This window comes from Rhinolophus sinicus, chromosome X (assembly GCF_036562045.2).
Source record: "Rhinolophus sinicus isolate RSC01 chromosome X, ASM3656204v1, whole genome shotgun sequence".
In the NCBI taxonomy this organism is placed as follows: Eukaryota; Metazoa; Chordata; class Mammalia; order Chiroptera; family Rhinolophidae; genus Rhinolophus; species Rhinolophus sinicus.
In genome coordinates, this window is record NC_133768.1 from 63,075,116 (window position 1) to 63,087,408 (window position 12,293).

The 12,293-nt window shown below is 37.6% G+C and overlaps 1 non-coding gene and 1 pseudogene across 1 annotated transcript; both read left to right on the forward strand.

The window, feature by feature from the left end:
- Positions 1–7,093: 7,093 nt before the first annotated feature.
- On the forward strand, positions 7,094–8,059 carry LOC109460291 (heterogeneous nuclear ribonucleoprotein D-like; annotated as a pseudogene).
- Positions 8,060–8,632: 573 nt separating this feature from the next.
- TRNAI-AAU (transfer RNA isoleucine (anticodon AAU)) lies at positions 8,633–8,706 on the forward strand. The gene has a single exon. It is a non-coding gene; the product is annotated as a tRNA-Ile (tRNA).
- The last annotated feature ends 3,587 nt before the right edge of the window (positions 8,707–12,293 follow it).

Consider the following 12,293-nt stretch of genomic DNA (forward strand, 5'->3'; position numbering starts at 1 on the left):
TACGATTGTCAGCTGATTTCTCAACAGAAACTTTGCAGGCCAGAAGGGACTGGCAGGAAATATTCAAAGTGATGAAAAAATGAGAATCTATAACCAAGAGTACTCTACCAAGTAAGGCTATCTTTTAAAATCGAAGGACAGGTAAGAGCTTCCCAGACAAGAAAAAGCTAAAGGAGTTCATCACCAACAAACCCGTATTACAAAGAATGTTAGAGAGACTTCTTTAAGATGAAAAAACAATCGAAAGTATGAATAATAAAATGACAACAGCTACATAGCTATCAACAATTATTTTCAATATAAATGGATTAAATGCTCCACTCAAAAGACACAGGAGGGCTGAATGGATAAGAAAACAAAATCTTTGCATATGCTTCCAAGAGAATCACTTCAGATTGAAAAGACATACACATACTGAAAGTAAAGGGATGGAAAAAGTTGTTTTATGAAAACGGAAATGGAAAATAAAAAAGGTAGAGTAGCAATACTTATACCAGACAAAACAGATTTGAAAACAAATGTTATAACAAAAGACAAAGAAGCACACAGTAATCTGACTTATGGGTATTTATCTGAAGAAACCCAAAACGCTACGAGGGGACATGTGCATCCATATATTCATTGCAGCACTGTTTACAATGGCCAAGATGTGAAGGCAGCCTGGGTGCCCATCGATAGATGAATGGATAAAGAGAAGTTGGCACATACATACAATAGAATATTCCTTGGCCATGGACAGGAATGGGAATCTTGCCATCTGAGGCTTCATGGATAGACCTGGAGCGTATTGTGCTCAGTGGAGTATGTAAGACAGATGCAATGTGATTTCACTTACATGTGGAATCTAAAGAACAAAATAAACAAACATACAAAACTGAAACACACTCATAGATACAGAGAACATTTTGAAGGTTGGCAGATGGGAGGGTATTGGGGGGATTGGGTGAGAAAGAGGAAGGGATTAAAAAGTACAAATTGGTTGTTACACAGTAGTCATGAGGATGTAGGGTACAGCGTAAGGAATATAGTCAATAATATTGTAATAACTATGTGTGGTGCCAGATGGATACTAGACTTATCAGGGTGATAGATGAGAAGGGGGGTTGGAGGACAGGGTGAGAAAGGTAAAGGGATTAAGAAATACAAATTGGTAGTTACAAAATAGTCATGGGGATATAAAGTAAAGCATAGGGAATATAGTCAATTATATGGTAAGAACTACGTATAGCGCCAGGTGGGTACTAGTGAGGGAGATCATTTCTTAAATTATACAACTGTCTAAGCAGTATGCTGTACATCTGAAATTAATATAAAGTAATATTGAATGTTAACTGTAAACGAAAAATTTAAAAGGGGAGAAAAAGATAAAGGGGAATAAAAAGTCCATTATTTCCAGGTATAAAACAGATAAGTCATGGTGATGCAATGTACAGCATGGGGAATTTAGTCAATAATATTGTGAAAACATGGTACAGTGTCAGATGGTTGCTGAACTTATGGTGATCACTTCTTTAGGTATATAAATGTTGAATAACTATGGTGTACACCTGAAAGTGACATAATGTTGTGTGTTAGCTATATTTTTAATAACAAATCTTCTAAAAAATCGAACCAAACCTATGCACCAAATCACTATTATAAAGAAAAAAAAATTAGTTAGCAGATAGAGTTCTTTTCCCTCTACCAAAAGTTAGTCACAAAAGTAAATAATTAAATGATGGAAAAACATCAAAGTGAGCTGCAAACTTTATGAATTTTCATTCAACTCAACAGGTGTAGAGAACTCTGACCTGCATGCAAACAACAACAACAATAAAAAGCCAGTTTTGGAATTTGTCTTTTTACTGTTCATCCATATGAGAGCCCTAATTCTTTGCCATGACACTAACTAATTAGGAGATGAAGAGGTTGTCATCGCCAGGGAAACGGCTGCCCTACCCCTTTAGTTCTTCTGGTGAAAATAAGTTCTCCTGGTCAAATTAATTCAAATAACATACAGCAGATTAACAGAAGAAAGTAAAAATTTTAGTATATGCGCATGGGGATTTCACATAAGCATGAAAATTTCAAAGACACTGAGGCAACAATGGGTATATAAGACATTTTTGGCCAATGAAAAAAGAGAGGGACAGAGAATTAGACTTCAGAAGTGAGAACGGGCAATTTAGAGATAGTTGAGGTAGAACAGAACACACATGGCAAGAAAATTCTTGCTGGGCAACTCAGAAACAATGGGACACGGGGTATCTAGCCAACAGGCTTGGTGTCTTCCTGACTAATGCTAGAGCGAAAATTCTTAAGGTGATTAAGCCCAGTCTCCCTTCCTGAAGCAGGATTCTGCCTGAATCTCAAGGGTGGAGGGTCAAAATTTCTTTCCGAGCCTTGTTTCTTAATAAATAGCTTAAAGTCAAGATCTCAAAAGACAGCTTCAGGGTGGCAAAAATTTTGGTTCCCTTCAAGGGAAAAAGAGAAACACAAGGTCACCCGGTTGTTGCAGTATTCTCCAGGTTATGCATAGGTGCTTAGGAAATGGGTTCCCATTCTTTCTGTAGTATATCCTACCCAAACCAGCTGGGAGCCTTTGGAGTACACAATGGCAACACTCCTAAGAAGGACTGAGAAGCCGGCCAAGATTAATCACAATAGCTTTTCCTTTACCACACTCTGCATATTGTTCAGTGCATGGTGAAGGAAGAGAATGGGTCTTCCTTTGTACTAAACCTTCTTGTTTTATTTAAACCTTTAAAGTGAGTCTGAGATTAGCATAATTGAATTGCCTATTTTAAGCAGTATTCCCAAGAGAAATGCATGTTTTCATACCTAACGCCTGTCTTGTCAAGCAGTTCTTCAAACTGCCAAATGTGTGTGGTCTTCTACAACCAGGCGCATTTGCCTTCTTTGCATATGGCAAAAAAAAAAAAAAAGAAGAAGAAGAAGAAAGGCTTTTTTAAATTAGTCTCATCTAGGCAGAAGTCCAGCAGCTGGATTCAGCCGTTAAAAACTTTTGATGTCAAATTAATTTTTAATCTATTTCCAATATACTACATTCAGCTAGATCAGTATTTGGATATACTCACAGTTAGTAGAGAACAGTATTTCCTAAATGATCGTTTTTCAAACTATCTGCAAGCACTCGCAACTTAATTTAAGTAATGGGCACTGGCAGTTTCTGTGGAAAATGAAGAGGAAAAAGAATAAAGGAAATTTCATTTTATCAAACAACCAACTAGATCAAGTATGTCAAACACATGCATTTTCATTTCACTAAAGAGAACAGGTTCAACAGAGCATTAAAGAACATATTACCACAGAGACAGGTCTATGCCAGCATATCAAATCAGGATACATCCAGGCTACCTTCCTGATTTATGGCTCCCTCAGCATCCTTCTGCCAAGGTTGAGTCCCATGATAAGAGAGGCAGATTAATTCTAAAGGCATATGTCATCCTTCATCTTATCCCCCATTTTCCAACAATTACAAATGAGATACCAATGTCTAAGAGACGATCAAATTAAGAGCTATAAATATTGCAGGCATGGTCTAGATCACAGTAAAACAAACCCAAATTGGCATCCCATGTTCCCTATAATACAAAAATTATGATGGCCTGCATGTATTACAGCACTTGGTCCCTCTACCCACAAGCAGCAAATCCTTATTTTATATCCCTAGCTTCTGTGCCATTTATTCTTTGATTTACAGTGTTTATTTCTATAGGCATTCCACATTTGTAAAATACCTTTGTAACAGGTTACCTAACATTCACTCATTCATTTATTCATTTCTCAACAAAGAAATCTCCAGTTGCTCCAATTCTATAATATATGTATTTTGAGTCAATGTGGAATAAGAATAAATTACTAGTCAGAAGTATTGTTACTGCACTGCTCCATAAGGAAAGTTAACATTAAGAATCTGATGGCAGTATTTCAGTACCTAAAATATATTAAGCTGCGTGACATCATTGCCATGGAAAACTAAAGCTAAATAGCACAGGTTTTAATTTCTTCAGACATTACACTGGAAAGGAGATATTCTGAAACATTTTAGACAACTGAAGATCATGGAGCATGTGTGTGGGAGGAGAGTACCTCAGTGAAAGTCATTCTTTTCATTAGGGGACTAGGAATAGATACAATCTTTTAAAAAATGTTCCTTTTTACTGCCTCAAAAGTATTTACACTAATAATGTGTTGTCTTTCATGTATCAAGCTGACACTATTTACCCAAAATCAGTAGGTGAAATGCTTTGAACAGTGTAACCAGAAGTGAGGATAGTCTTTTCACTGATTCATTGATATTTTCAGACCCAGTAGCCCCTTGCAATCAGGAGCATGCATTTGCAAGGCTGAGGTCTGGGGTGCTAGGTGCAACTTGTAGTCAAGTAACTGAATAAAGCTAAGCAGTGCACACAGGGGTCAAAAGTATGATGTCAGCCATGGCCTAAAAATAGCCACAGATAAATAGCCATTAAGGTGCCTCATTCGTTTAGAAACACAGAGGGTATAATTTCCCTTAGATTTTCATTCTAGTGAAAGCAGGAGCTGAAAGGAGCTCTGGCTACTCTGTGGTTATCGCAGTTAGTTTACAAATGACCCAAAAATAAGGAAATTTCAAACGTGCTGCTTCTTCCATAGGAAAGATAGGTCAGATTTCCAAAATTGTGGCAGATAAGCAATCAAGAAGTAATCTGCAACTGGTTTATCCTCCCAGAGGCCAGTTAGACGAAGGATTTTTTTAATTGTGGCCCTCAGAAGTCCACTGCTTAGTTAATTTCAACAAGAATTTATTGAGTTCCTTTTTTTAATGTGTCAAGTATTATATGTATTATACCATGTATTGAGACCTTTAAGTTATGCTGCCATGCCTAACTCGGTCCATGACCAACACATTTATAAGCTCCGTGACAAAGATGTATAAAAGGGTGTGACAGGTTCGCATAGGAGATTCTCTTAGAAGCATCTAGAAGAGTTAGGCAGATGGAATGGGAACAGGGTGTTTGGCTGAGGAGAAAACAAAGGCATTTGGGGAAGAATGATCAGAACGAACAAAGGCATGAGGATGTGGAACAGCATCTAAAATGTGAGAGCAGCTGAGACTTCAAACAGCTTATAATTAAAGTGTGAGCCAGGGACTTTTTTCCTAAAGGTTTTAGTTTTACCTTTGTTGTGAAATGATTCATTTTCCCTATGGTTTAATTTCATTGAGGTTTTTTTTTTAAAAAAATACAGTTCCCTTTTACTTATCTCCAAATGATGGTGTGTACATATGTTTGCAGACAGAATAAGGAGGCATTAATATTAACAGGATTTTTTTTTTTTAGACATGCGTAATTGCTGAAATTCATTGAGTGCTAGTATGTACAGAGCCCGTGGGGAGGTGCTATGGAGGAATTAAAAAGCCCTTTCCCCCAAAAGCTAATACAGTTGATCCTTGAACATGGGGGGTGGGGGGTTTAAGGGGTGTCCGCTGCCCATGGAGTTGAAAATCTGTGCATAACTGAATTCCTCCCTTCTCATATGTAGATTCCCAACTGCCAGTTGACCGTTGAACAATGTGGGTTTGAAATGCACAGGTTTGAAAAATATCCACATATAAGTAAACCCACCCAGTTCAAACCCAAGTAGTTCACAGGTCAACTGTATTTGAAGGAAGCAGACAAACACAAATTACTAGATTATATTGTATAGATAATGACCCAGGATGGAAGCAGCCAAATTGAGCATTGAAAATTTGACCCTTTGGTCTTCAGATTCAAGGAGAGGTTAAGCTAATATTAAACACCATCTCAATAACCTGGACAATTTTGATGAATCCTATCTGCACTGACTGATGGTGCCAGAAATCAGAAACACAAATGATGGCCAGAAAAATTCCTTATACTTATTTTAACTATGACACAGAAGTGTAATAATATAACAACATCAATGCTTTCAAATATTGTTTTAGAGAAATGGATAAGCAAAATGTGCTCTATCCACTCAATGGAATATTATTCAGCTGTAAAAAAGAATTAAATACTGAAACATGCCACGGCAAGGATGACTCTTGAAAACACTGGGCTAAGTGAAATAAGTCAGACTCAAAAGGCCACAGATTGTAAGATCTGGGAGGGTTGAGAGAGAAATGAAGAGTCACTGATTAATGGGATACAGAATTTTTTGGGGGACAAACCATTTCTAAAATTAGATGGTGGTAATTAGATTGTGGCAATCACACAACTCTGTAAATACATGAAAAACTTTAGAAGAATAAATTGTATGGTATGGAAATTATATCTCAACATAGCTATTATTTTAAAAAATATTAGTTTAGACCCCTTCAGCATAGAAACATGATTTCTTTGTAATCCATATCCTAGTTCGACATAGCTGTTATTTTTAAAAATGTTACTTTCACCCCTTCAGCATAGGAACGTGCTTTCCATATAAGGTACTTTCTAGCTCAACACAGCCTTTTTTTTTTTTTTTTAAATATTACTTTGGACCCCCTTCGGCATATGAACGTGCTTTGCCTGTAATCTACCTCCCTCATTTCATTTCCTATCCCTGCCCTGAAACACGCCGAAAGTTACCTATATGATGCAATGGCTATTTAGACAGGCCATCTTGAATGAACAAATGAGTTTAACAAAACTTGAAAGAGCTACAACCTGAAGAAAACAAGACTAGAAGTTGCTGGTACTCACGGCAAACTTTCCTTTTCGGGGGTTTAATGCCTTAAGGATTACAAAAAAAACAACACAAAAACAATAACAACAAAAACAAAAACAAAAAAATCCCACACACGCCCAGAAGCAAACCAACTTCTGAGGGGTAACTGCAGCTTTCGTAAAACCAGAAACTCTCCTGACTGCCCATTTCAGATTTCAAAGCACTCACTCCCGTGGGCTCACATCACGTCGTTACGTTGTTACGTCATTACGTTGTTACGTTGTTACATACGTCATCACGTTTATTGTGACGCTGTTTCGTCCCCTCTGCCGTCATTGCCCATAACCCCCCTCTCTGACAGCTGAGCCTCGGGCGCTCTTCTCGAGGTGGACGCCATCTTGCCGCTAGGCTCAGAGAAATGGACGGCCTGTGCTTCGCGATGAGCAAACTCAATGAAATGAAAGATCTCCCTGAGGGCTTCAAAATCGAGGTCAGCAAGACTCAGTCGGTTGACAGTAAAATGTTCATCGGCGGTCTCTCGTCTAATATCAGTAAGCAAGCTCTTCGCGAATACTTGTCTCAATTTGGCGAGATTGTCGATTTTATTATTAAAACCCACCCAAACACTGGATTACCCAGGGGTTTTGGGTTTGTGCTTTTCAAAGATAATGCCACCGTTGAAAAGGTGCTCCAAATACAAGAGCACATTGTGTGTGGCAGGAAAATCGATCTTAAAAGAGCTAAAGTTATGGAATCGAAATTCTGTCCCAAAAAGGTTTTTGTGGGTGGGCTGAACCCTCGGATGCCTGAAGAAAAAATCAGAGAGTACTTTGGGACATTTGGAGTGATTGAAAATATTGAGCTTCCAGTGTGTCCAAGAACAAATGAAAGACGAGCTTTCTGCTTTATCTCATATACTGAGGAAACCGCAGTGAGAAAGCTGTTAGAAGCTAAGTACCATTTCATCGGCTCCGGGCGGTGTGAAGTTAAAATTGCACTACGGAATCCAAATCTGAAGCCGCAACAGATGGGAAAAAGAGATGCTTCCCTTCCCAGGGTTGGCAATCCCTGGGGAGACAGAGCGTTGCCCGCAAACCCAAATGCTTTCACAGCCGACCAAAACGTCTGCGGGGCGGTTGGAAGCGGCGAGAGCGCTTCTGCGGTGTTTGTTCCTGTTCCGTTTGCAGCCTGCAATCAAGGCGTTGTTTTTCCTGATGAAGAGTATGGCGATTTCTACAATGTCTACAGCGACCAGCCGGTTTTTCATAACTACAGCGGACAGTATTTTCTTGGATATAACTATGGCACCCAGGCGATTGGAACTGCATGTACTAATTACAATGTGCAGATGAACGAGGCGGCTTCCTTTGATACTGGTTGCCGTGGAGTTTACCAACTTTTCTGAAGAGAAGGATGAAGCCATCACTGCAGAACCACTATGTCCTAGAATGAAAAGTTGTGTTACTGACAAGAAATGACTGAATGACTGTTTTGAAAGACGTTGTCACTGTTTCTTCCTCAGCAGTTTCCAGCTGCATATTTTCCAGTTGTACCAGTTATTTTCAAATGACTTTCTAACATCAGAGCGACAAGATAACACAAGGATTTGAGACTTTGGTTTTATGAAAGTTAAACTTTTCTCAAAATTAAATGTTTACTGTTCTATATCAGACTCTAGTGGCTTTTATTTCAGGTTGGTGCTTTTGTTTATTTTATTTGGTGAGCAAAGTAGAAGAATTCTGGGTCCATTATGGACTCTTTTGGGAGGTGGGGGTCAAGGGTGGTGTGTTTGGGTTAAAGCTATCATCCAAATTCAGAGAAAAAAGACCTTAACGTTTCCCTTCAGATTTGCTATTCAGCCAGGTCCTTCTTGCATTCCTTCAACAAACATTTAAGAGTTATTCTAAGCCACAAACTGTTCAATGCCGGAGATTCAAAAAAAATCAGTACCCGTCTTAAAAAAGGCAGAAGTAGGGGTGGCCGGTTAGCTCAGTTGGTTAGAGCATGGTGCTAATAACACCAAGGTTGCTGGTTCGATCCCTGCATGGGCCACTGTGAGCTGTACCCTCCTTAACAACAACAAAAAAAGGCAGAAGTAAACCAAGAAATGCAATAGAGTGTGGTGAGCCCTAGGTAAACCTTTGTGAAGGATGATGTGGTATAGACACAGGGTGTCTAAAACAGGTCTTGGAGGGAGTGGTCTGAGGTGGTGCAGTGCATTTGCCAATGGACTGTGCTAAGAAGAGCATGTATGCCAGACAGACCTGCAAAGGTACTGTGGCAGGAATTTAGCATGCACTTTTGGAAGACAGCAAAGAGACTTTTTAAGGGTAAAAACAAGGTGCATGTGGAAAATAAGAGAAAGGAGGTGGGCAGAGGGCTTGAGCATCTCTGTCAACAAAAATAGGAGTCATAAATGTGAGCTATATATATAATTTAAAATTTCCTAGTAACCACATTTGTTAAAAAAACAAAGATGAAATTCATTTTAATAAACTTTACTTAATATAACCAAAATGTCATTTCAACATGTCATCAAGATAATTATTAATTACACCTTTTACATCATTGCTTTTACACTAGGTCAAATGTAATGTGCATTTTACTTTTAAGACCATCTCAGTTCAGACTAGTTACGTTTCAAGTGCTCAATATACGTGGCAGTAGGACACGTACACAGGACAGTGCAGACCTAAATCACAAAGGGTGTACCTCACATGCTGAGGGGTTGAATTCTATCTTTAAGGCTATAAGGAGAAATTAAAGGATTTAAAACGGAGCAACATGAAACAGCAACCATCTAGGACATGCCCAACACTGAGCTCCATGCTAGAACTGGAAAATCAACGAGACTCAATCCTGCCTTCAGGTGATTCACTGTCAAGCAGGAAAGACAGACATGAAACCAAGATTCTGGTGGGACTAAATTGAAAATGTGAGGAACCTCAATTTTACTTAGAATAGTGTGTATTTACTTTCCTTATTAGAATGAAGATACCCTGAAAGCCAAATATTTCACTTTTTTTTTTTTTTTTTTGTATTCTCCTTAGCATCTAGCAAGGGCTCTTGCACGTAGTAGGAACTTAAAAACAAATATTAAATGATGACATGGGCAAAACTGACAAGTATGTATACCATTATAAACAAGAGAAAGAAACAGGAGAAGGCAACATAAAACATGAAGTAATTCTTTTCAGTTGTAGTAGCAAATTTTTTTTTTTCTTTTTAAATCAATTAAAGTTTATTGAGGTGACAATTGTTAGTAAAGTTACATAGATTTCAGGTGTACAATTCTGTAATACATCATCTATATCTCACATTGTGTGTTCACAACCCAGAGTCAGTTCTCCTTCCATCACCATATATTTGACCCCATTTACCCTCTTCTAGAACCTCCTCCCGCATTACCCTCTGTGTCTATGAGTTTTTGTTTCTTCATTTGTTTGTCTTATTCTGTTTTTCATTTAAATATCTAAGTTGTGTTGCTTTGATGATGGGGCAATTTTAAATATATAATACGTAAGCATACTTTTTAAAAAATACGGAGATTAAATGGAATAATAGATGTGAAACTGCTTTGAAATGTTAAAATCACTGTACAGAAATCAGGTGTTAGACAGACACACACCCCAGAATAGTCTTGTAATGCAGATTTTGATGCTTATTAACCTCTGGGACAAAGTATATTACACTGAAACTCAGCTTACAAATAACGGGATCAATCAACTGAGTTTATTTAAATATTGTTCCACATAATGTTTTCTTACTAGAAAACTATAAAATAGGTATCCTGTGTTGCCACAAAGTAAAAGAGAATTCCCAGGAAAACTAGCAAGAAAATTCATACACTAAATGGTGTTATGCAATAGTCATTGCAGTTGAAATGATGTATATGTCTGTATGTTTTCAGGACAAAGGAAAAAACATACAGATTCATCCAACTGAAAAGTATTTAGGAGAAACTGACTTTAATTTACCAGAGTTAACTAGGTGAAGCTAGGTGATTTATGATTAAGAGTTTATGTTCCTGCTCCCCTGAGAATCAACTTGTCTATTGGACCAGAAAATATACAGCTATATCCACATTTGGCTGTTTGAACTAAGGAATTAAACTAAATAAAGTTTCAGAATAAAGGCAATTCAGAATCAGTGTGGCAGATGTTTTGATATTTCAGTTTTGCTCTGTCTTGATATTTCAGTTTTAGAAACTATATAAGTTTATTTTTTCCAGTTCCAGCTGGTTCATTTGTTGATTTAGGTTTTGAAAAAATTCAGTAGAAAAAAGTCAGGGTTAGTTCAGATTTCAGCATATTAGATAAGTTCAGCTAATTAGCTTAAATTCATTATTTTTCTTTGTGAGGGGGTTAATGATTAGTTCAAAGATCTTATTTTGATCTTAGTTGTTAGAAATTAGGTTATCCAATGTTGTCAGAGTTATGTTAAATCAACTGTTTCTGATCACAGTGGTCCAATTAACCCTCAGACAGTTATGCATGTGTTTATATACATGTGTGTGTTTAGATGCTATTAAAAAAAAAAAGATGTGAAAGTCCAAGTTCAAAAAGGTTTGTTATTCTTGAGAAGATAATGGTTGGGTCATATTTTCATTTGTATTTTCATAAGGTCTGGACTGACTGTAGAAATGCTTATGTCGTAATAATTATCTGTCCTAATGGTTGACCAAAATTGAAACAGCCAAGTTTTAATTTCCTGACATTAGAAATGGATATTCTAGCAAGATTAGTTATTATTCAACTTCATATTTCTCAGAGTTTTCATGCTATTGGTAGCTACATCTCCATATTTGGAGAAACTAGATTCCTGAGAAGAAGAGTGAAAGCCATTAAAGACTTTTGAAGTAGGGCCGATAAAAAAAGATTTTAAGAAGCTGGGTTATTATAAACAAAAAGTGCCTGGGAGATAATTAAATATAGCCCTTTAATATTTTGAATAGCTGATAAAAAGAGCAAAGCTGGATGGCAGTTTCTAAGGTGAGTCAAACTGGGGCCTACAGTTTTGTTTTGCAGGGAAAGAAACATTTCAAATTATATCATGACAGTGAAATTAATTCCAAATACACATTATCTATGAACCTAGTGGAATTTCCATTTCTGAATATAATTAGAGATAAAACTCCACCAAATTTGGTTGGCTTTGGTCTAAATCCATGGTTTCTCAGACCTGGCTTGTCATAAGAATCCCATAGAAGGCACTGGAAAACGTTTTCTACACTCCACTATTCCTGGAAAATTTGATTCAGCAGGTCTGGTTTGGAATCAGGAATCTATTTTGTAAAGTTCCTCAGGTGGATTCTAATGGTAAGCCAGATGCGAGAACCACGGAGATAACTAAATGGGAGTCCAAAATCAAGGTTCCGGCAGATTTAGTGTCTGGCACCAGCTTCCTGGTTCATAGCTGGCTATCTTTTTATGGCCTATGGGGGAAGGGATCTCTCTGAGGTCTCTTTTATAAGAGCACTAATCCCACTCCTGAGGGCTTTGCCCTCATCACCTATTCACCTCCCAAAGGACTCATCTCCAAATTCCATCACACTGGGGATTAGGTTTCAACAAATGAATTTGGGGGGACACAGTCTAGGGCAAGAACTTTTTAACCTTAAGATGCTTAATTCTATGATA